The sequence below is a fragment of the Anser anser genome (assembly GCF_964211835.1).
Source record: "Anser anser genome assembly, chromosome: 1".
Classification (NCBI taxonomy): domain Eukaryota; kingdom Metazoa; phylum Chordata; class Aves; order Anseriformes; family Anatidae; genus Anser; species Anser anser.
Genome location: NC_139720.1, coordinates 184,223,846 through 184,232,476, shown reverse-complemented (window position 1 = coordinate 184,232,476; position 8,631 = coordinate 184,223,846).

The following is an 8,631-nucleotide window of genomic DNA, read 5'->3' as shown; positions in this document are numbered from 1 at the left end:
AGGTCTTCACCAACTCAAACCTGGACCTGGCATTTGGTTCCTTAGCGAGGAGATCCAGCTGTTGACGCCACTTTGTCCCTTCTCTCCCAGTGGAGCATCTGAGGGCTCCTGTATCTCTCCGCTGCGTTTGAGAGAAAGCTAGCTGCTAAGGATAAGCCCAGGGCTTTTCTCACTAGGAGGCAAAGCAGATTTCTTTAGTCTTCAGGGAAGAGCTCAGGAAATTATCCACCCGAGTCCCCTGGCAGCAGCTGGCCTTGGGCCACCAGTTTCTCCTCCCTGCCTTTCTGCACAGGCTGTGATGACCTAGTGTTGCCTGCTGGCCGTTCTCCAACCTTCCTCCATCCTCCTGAGGCTTTGGGCAGCATTCAGTCTCTGGCACCAAGGTCATAGGAACATCATTTCTCCCCTCAGTGCGGAGTTAGGGCTGAAGATCTCAGCCCCCACAGGAGCAAGGGTTGATTCGCAGCCAGACCCTCCTACCCACCAGTGGTGGGATGGGATGGGATGGGATGGGATGGGATGGGATGGGATGGGATGGGATGGGATGGTGCTCAGCTCTGCCCACTGATGGCCCACTGTCTGCTGAGGGGACAGAAAGCTGGGTACATGAAGTGGCAGGAAAAACTTGTTAGAGAGCCAAAATAGGCCTTGCACAGTGTTAATGCTGAACGTTAATGCTGCAAGAGGCAAGAGGGCTTGTTGTCTGCTGTCTCTTTTTCTCTGGGGAAACCGAGCTACCATGTGGCAGAAGGACTTGTGTGAAGCCACGCAGAAGGCATGTGCCATCAGCTACAGGATGGGTGCTGGTATTACAGCCTAGACTCTGCAACTGCAGTTGTTCTCCATGAACTTTTGTCCTGAGATGCCTTTCAAGCTAGGTCTCTGAGCACTGCTGTATTCCCAGCCCCTGAGGCTGTATGTCTAACAGCTACATGTTCTGGAAGAAGAAATTCAGCCTCTAAACTATCTTGTTTCATCAGAAACTTTACTAGTAATAGGAAAGAAAAAGCTCTAGAAAGCTAATTGCTCTTTCTGAAGGTCACTTCTTTGAGGCTACAACGATGTGCTGATTCTGCTTGAGATGTGGCACAGCACATATGCTCACTGCACGACTGTTGTAATTAAATATCAAACATTTATTTCTCAGCGGGTTTTTTTCTCCTTGCTTAATGTGTCTCTCTTGCTGCTTTGTCTCTTAACAACTCTATTAATTAAGAAAAAGTGTCAAAGGACCAGCTGATGAATGAATCGTAAAATTAAGAAATTGCTGTTTTTCAACTTTTTTTTTTCTTTTAGAGGTAGAACTGTTACATCTGTCTGTAAATGCTCTTGTCAAATATGAGGACATTTAATATTGCAGTTCCTTGGAAAATAAGACTTTTCTTTTACCTCAGTGTTTCAATACAAGATAAAAAAAATATTCACAGCTTGTTTAGGGAAAAAATAAAGCTAGCAGTTGTCATAGTGTCAAAATTAATTATTTTGGATTGATCCATTTGCCTTGATCTTTATGACTCTCAAGAATTCTAAATACTTATCAGTCAATCATTTAAATTCCTCAGCTAAACCCTGTGCCTCATTAAATAAAGAAATCGGGAAGGCCTGGATATGCTTTTCTTTAGGCCTGTCACTCCACAGCCTGATAATACAGATTATGGCATCTTAAAAGATTCTCAAGAGTTTCATTTGTAAGTAGCAAAAGAGCCTTACGCTCCCCTATGAATTTCGTCGTGTTCTCATCAGTGTCACTTTCTTGCTGGTCCCTCCCAGGACTAACTTCAAGTTCCAGCCTCAGCATCAGCGGTGGAAGGAGACGGGTGCAGCATGGGACATTGCGTTTACTGGTGACTGCGCTAACGTCACCAAGCAAAAAAAAGATTGCTGGGTGTTGTGATCGTGTAATGAAAGGGAAGGGGAAAGAGAGAAAGAGTGGATTTAGAAGGCAGATATAACAAAGAATTAAGATACACGTGAACCTTTCTGTATGGGTACTCGCTTTTTAAAGACATAGTGGTCTAATGGGAATATTGCAGAATGGAAGGAGCAACACAAAATATTAGATTTTAAGACTGCATATGTCCCAGATGTCATGCTCTCATCATTCTGGGTGCAATGCAGAGCAGAGGTCATCAACTCTGTAGCATGTAGCCTGCTGAGACACAAACCACACTGAAGAAAAGCAGACATGCCTTTGGGCATTATGGGTGAGAGGGGAGATGAACTCCAGGTTAAAAAAAGTGAAGATGTTCATACGTTCATATGTTCACACCTCATTTTCCTCTCAGATATTGGAAGGAGGCTCCCCTATATCGGTCATCTTTGTGTTTCTTTGGACCAAGACCACCGTGCTTTGTTGAGCCACAGTAACATGCATGATGGCATGCATGAGTGGCGTCATCTTTCTCTTCCCAAACCACCCTACTGTCACAGCCAACGTTCTGCTGATGTGTCAGATCCAATATCCAAACCATACCAGTAGATGCATTTCATGTACATCATACATATCTATTGATACATGAAAGCCAACTTTTGCTCTGATCTGTGTTCTCTCATGATAGATCATTTGCTCTCTGGGCATTCAGTCTAAATTATTTCCTGCTTCTTTAGGATGGCACAGTCGGTTTGTTTTCTACTTTCAGCTTTCCACCTCTCATCCACTTTCCCCCTTCTGTCACACCACAATGAGCATTAAAAAACAGTATTTGGACCTGGACAGCTGCCAAATGAAAGTCAGAGCCATTTACAAATCAAACCTGCATAGATTTTGCTGCAATTTGTGTCTTATAGTATTGCGTGCTGTGATAACTCGAAGGGGAAAGGCGTCAAACATTCAGGGGGTAAAGAAGCTCAGGATGCTAGCATTTAAACTCAGTTCCCCAGATAGAGTCCAGACTCCTCAAGTTTCTCTACCCCTAGCAGGTAAGACTTCGTGCAGCGTGGTGGCCCTTGTCTGGATATTACGAGTTACCCCTGCCAACAGCCCATATTCCCCCAAGACAGCAGATCAGCAGTTGGATCCTTTCCTGGCCTTGGTGTCCCCCCAGCCCCAGTGGATGAAGCCCAAAGGCACACCACATGTTGGGCCAGCCAGTTGCAGTTCGTGCACATGGATGTAGAGCAGGCAGGAGGCCAGGGTGTTGCCCTAGAAATGAGTCACGGATGTAGGGGGAGGAGTGGGATAGGAACTGGTTATGAGAGTCTTACACTGACCATTGAAAGAAATAAAAACGACCAGTATCTTCCACTTTTTCTTGCCTCTCACTGCACAAACATCTTCAGGACAATCTCTTCTACACTCATCGCCCTCTTCTCCATCATTCTGATTAGCTTTTCCCCTCCTAATGGCTGTTTCATGGAAAAGTTGTTGCTCAGTCCCTGAGACTGCAGTTCCCTAAAGAATTCTGGGAACCAGAAATAAGAAATAGGGCTGACTGTTATTCCTATCACTTCTGTGGAATTCTTTTGTGTAACTTCTTCTGATTTACTTTGCTTCATATACTGTTTTCTCTACAGCATTCTTTTCATGTGACCAGAATCTTAACTCCTGTATCACAGATTGCAGTCCTCTGCCTGTACTTCTCATCCATCCGTGTCTCAAATCTTGTTTTTATTCATTCCAGTCTTTACATCATTGCATATCATTTTCAGAAGATTTCACACTTCTGAAAGTCCATATGGTTGTCAGATTCTTTTCTGATGCCACTTGTTTATGGCTTCAAAATAATCAACATGGATTCACACTTTTTTTTTTTTCTTCCCCCCCTTTTTTTTTAATTCCCAGTCTCTTTTGTACACAACTCCAATGAGATTAATTCACTTCTTCTCCAAATGATGCTGCCAAACTTAACACATCAGCAGAGGATGCCTGGGGCAAAAATCTGTTCAATCCTGCTATTCATCCATGTCAGGCTGCAAGCTAGCTGTCACTCCAGAGAGCAGCCAGGTTTTGCTTTGACCATCTACCAGAAACCAGAAAAGACATGCTTGGGTGACCTGGCACGTCTATCAGACAACAAGCATCCATGTGCAGGGAAGAGTGGGGCACACCGGCAGCTGCGTCCTCGCGGATGTGACTGGATGATGACTCCTGTTGATGCTGAAAACAGTTTTGTGCCCAGCAGCTCTCTAGAGCTAAGCTGTATACCAGATCCCCCTTGATTTAATAAGGAGATGATCAGGAGAGGAGTTCCAGGAGGAAACAAGGCTGGGACCTGCCCTGCTCCATTCTGGATGCAGAACTGCAGGTGCAGCCCCAAACTTGGGTGCTGTCTGAAGAGATGAGAGCAACCATGTACTGAAAGGAGGCAGCAAAGTACCTGGCAGAGAGACGTGGGGGCAGAGTTTGCTTTGCTGTGGATTTATGTGGCACGGCAAGGGAATGCTGGTGACTTGTCAAAACCCATAAGCAGAGTAATAAATTAAAGCTTTGCTATAATTGTGACCAAAACAACAAAAACAAGTACGAATAATATAGGAAAATCATAGATGTGTCATGGCAAATCATGCAAAAACAAAAAAAATCATAATCACAATTCTGTTAAAAAAATCATCCATGCAATAGCATGTGAACTACAAAAAAAAAAAAAAAAAGTGTCTGCTAATTCACCAAAGAAGGGGAGTTATGAAATTTGTGCTATCCGTTGCATTCTTAACCCGTACGGGTTCCTGGAGGCCCTGTCGCGGAGCGCATTGCCCCGCAGGAGCCGGCATGCACTGGTGGCACCGCTGGACACCGGGGCCTAACAGGCAGCATTGTCTTGGCAGGACTTGGGTCATACTTAGCAGATTATCCCCGTACCAGGAGGGCTAAAATTTTCAAGTAATAGAGGAATTTGTGACAGGCAGCCGGCTTACCGCCCTGTGCTCTAGGGCTTGCTCACAGCAGATGCTCGGCTTGGTCTGGCAAAGCCGAAGGACACGGCAAAGCCGTTTGGGCCACCAAACGATGTGGTTATTTGGCTCAGCAGCTCTGTGAGTGAAAGGAGGGTGGTGAAGCACGTCGAGGGGATGGGAGCGCAGCACAAAACCAAAACGCAGCACACAGACAGGCTGGGCTGGGTAGCAGATAGCTGGAGCAAGGCCTGCTGTCTTCCCCCCTCTGGAATGAGTGTCACCACATGCACGGCGTGCTCGCTGGGGATATTTACTACACCCAATATGCCTTGGGGAAGGGTGCACGGCATCGCTGCCTGGTGCTGAGGACACCCTGCTGGGGCCACCAGTCCCCAGTCCTGGGCCTTGGGGCTGTCACCAGCGTGGGCTGGCAGCTCCTTGCTCTGACACTCGTGTTCAGGAAAGCCACCAGATGGCACTAGCAACTCCTGCAGGCTGGTGGCTTTAAAAAAATAAAAAGTTAAAAAAAAATGGTTAGCATGCTGCATTGCTGTGTTCCCTTCACAAAACGCGCAGGTACTCCGCAGTCATCTCCCCTCAGTCCTGCAGCTGGCCGGGTGTTCCTCTTACTGACCAGCTTTGGCTAAACCCCTTTCAGTTGCCACTTCATCAGGTATTAATGGTCAGAGGTTTTGATTTACAATGTGCAGGTGAGATTAACAGCCCCCATCAACCAAGCTAGTTTGCATTTTATGCCTCGTATATTCAGGAGAAAAGCAATTAAAAAGGGCAACTGATTCTAAAGTGAGGCATGTTTAATCCAAAAGGCTGAGTGAAAGAAGATGCAAGATTGTGCCTGTTCAGCTGTGAGGCTGTCAGACTCCAGATGCCCTTTCTGTGGCCAGGCAACACTGTCTATCTGTAAGTGGCTAAATAAAAGCAGGCTGAAGGCTGCTATCCGGCTCCCAGCCCAGCCCAGCACTGTTTGACTCATGTCCCTAGCCTTCAGAGCTATCCCACAGGCCACAGAATACCAGACAGCACCAGGCCTAGGTTTCCTCCTGGCCTACTGCAGGCTGTAGGACACCATTATCCCATTTTGCAGGAGAGGTTGTTATCTGAAATAATGTCAGAGGTGTTCTTACAGCATGACCCTAAGGAACTGTGGGATGCCAAAAGGCATGTGAGAGGACAGGAGGGTGCAAAGTCTGATCACAGAACCACAGCACGGCTGATGCTGTCAGGGAGCTCTGGAGGCCCCCAGCCTCAAGCCCTGCTCCAGCAGGGCTCCCCAGCGCAGGGTGCCCAGGACCCAATGCCTTGCAAGGGCTTTCTACACCAGGCAGTTGGATTCCTCCTTTGTGTACATGTGCAGGATGTTTCCTCCCATTTGTCTCTCAGCGTGTTCATTCCTGGGCTCAGCTGAAGTAACATTGCCCAGCAGTCTGCGCTGACCTCACCTGGAAGAGGAAGCACTCAATGAAATTATCTCTGTGAAGGCTGCAAATAAACACCAGTATCTTTTCATGTAGAGGGTGAATTCAGTGCTGTTATTGCCATGAACCATTGTGGAAATGAGAGGAATGAAAAGAAATTCAACAGGGAATTTGACAAATTCACTAATGATAAATCAATTGGTAGCACAATATAGCAGGTGGTGACACAATGATCTGAACACGGGGTTTGGCTCAGGAAGCCTGGATTCTGTGTAAATTCATCAGTTTACACTGTGCTAACTCCTGGAAGCTGGAAAGGGATGCTGCAGGGAGGAACGCTCTATACTCAAAGGACACAGATACAGTTGAGAGAATTCATTATTTGTACAGAAACCATTTTGAGTCAGTTTGGGGAAGAGTCAACGTGGTTTTATACAGGAAAATCACACCTCATAAATCTATTAGACACTTCAGAAGGCATCAAAAGATGTGTGTACAGCTAAGAATAGTTTTCCAAGGCCCTTCATCATAACCTCTTATAGAAATCATGTTGTGATGGTTTAAGAGCTAAGGTTATGTGAATAAAAAACTGTTTAAAAACAGGAAACAGAAAGTAGAAATAGATAGCCAGTTTTGACAGTGGAAGGAGGTTGGTAGTGGAGTCATGCATGGATCTGTACTCAAACTTATATTATTCATCATGCCTTAAAGCTGGAAAAAGGGTGGGCTCATGAGATAGGAGTGTGTGGAGGACATTAAGCATTCAAGATAGTAAGGATGGTGGACAACTGGGGAAGTTGCAGAAGAATCTTACAATACAGAGCAACTGACCAATAAAATGGCAGATGAAATTCAGTGTAACTAATTCTAAAATAAATTAAATTGAAAAATAACTCTAACTTTACAAACATGATAGTAAATGGACTGACTTTTACTCCTTTGGAATTGGACCTTGGGACTACATAAAATTCTATGAAAATGGTAGCTCAGTCCTCAGCTGTTGATAAAGAAAAAAATCACAATTTACAAATTACTAGGAAAGGAACAGAGAACAAAATGGAAAACAACTTCAGTCAATTCTGTAAATCCACAGTGCATCTACATCTCCAAAATTATGTGTGGTTATGGACACCCTATCTCTAAAAGCACACTTTAAAATAAGATGCAGAGAGGTAAGAAGGATAAAGCATGGAATGGTTTCCCTGTGAATGTTAACTGATTAAATTAGGATTTCTCATCTTGAGAGGAGAAAAGAGAGCAGTGGGTGGATATTACAGAAACTTATAAAAATGTGAGTGATCTGGAAATGGTGAATAACATAACGTTATTGAATATCTCTTCCTGAAGAAATCTAGTGTTTATCAAATGGAGTTAATAGCTGGAAGGTTTGGGAAATGACCCTTTCTGTACAGCATGTAATTAGGCAGCAGAACTCCTTTTCACAGGATGCTGCTACTGATAGAGCAGAAAACAATCAAACAAATTCAAACAAGGAAACCATTTACAAAGGTGCCATCATTGGCACCACAGGCCTTCCTGAGACATACTCATAGAATCGCAGAATCATGGAATCATTGAATGGTTTGGGCTGGAAGAGACCTTAAAAACTGCCTTGTTCCAACCCCCTGCCATGGGCAGGGACACCTCCCACCAGACCAGGTTGCTCAAAGCCCCATCCAGCCTGGCCTTGAGTACTTCCAGGGAGGGCACATCCATGACTTCTCTGGGTAACTTCTTCCAGTATCTAACCACCCTAATCATTCCTATAGCCTTCTGGTATATTCTTATGAAGGCAGCTCAGGTGTCCAAGGTAGGCCACTGCAGTTCTTGTCACCTAGGCATGAAACTGCAGGCCTTAAAAAGCTACCGATCAGAATCACAAGAGCTCATCTCCTTGCTGATACCAGCCATTGAAAACACCAATGTGTTCCAATATTCTGGTTTCTTCAATAGTTAACGTATCCTCTGCCTTGAAAGCCCTTCATTGGATTGGACCAGGCAATACAAACCAAGAACAGGATAGCTCCATGCAATGTCATCTTTGTGGCCCTGCTCTGGACCCGTTCTAACAGGTCCACATTTTCCTGTGCTGGAGGGTCCCAGACCCGGACGCAGCACTCCAGGTGGGGCCTCACGAGGGCAGAGTAAATGGGGACAATCCCCTCCCTTGACCTGCTGGTCACTCCTCTTTTGATGCAGCCCAGGATGCAGTTGGCCTTCTGGGCTGCAAGCGCATATTGCTGGCTCCTGTTGAGCCTTTTGTCCGCCAGAACCCCCATGGAGGGCTGCCCTCAGTGAGTTCTTCCAGTATCCTTGTATCCAAATCAACCAAATGTGGACAGGATAGGTGGACTTCAACGAG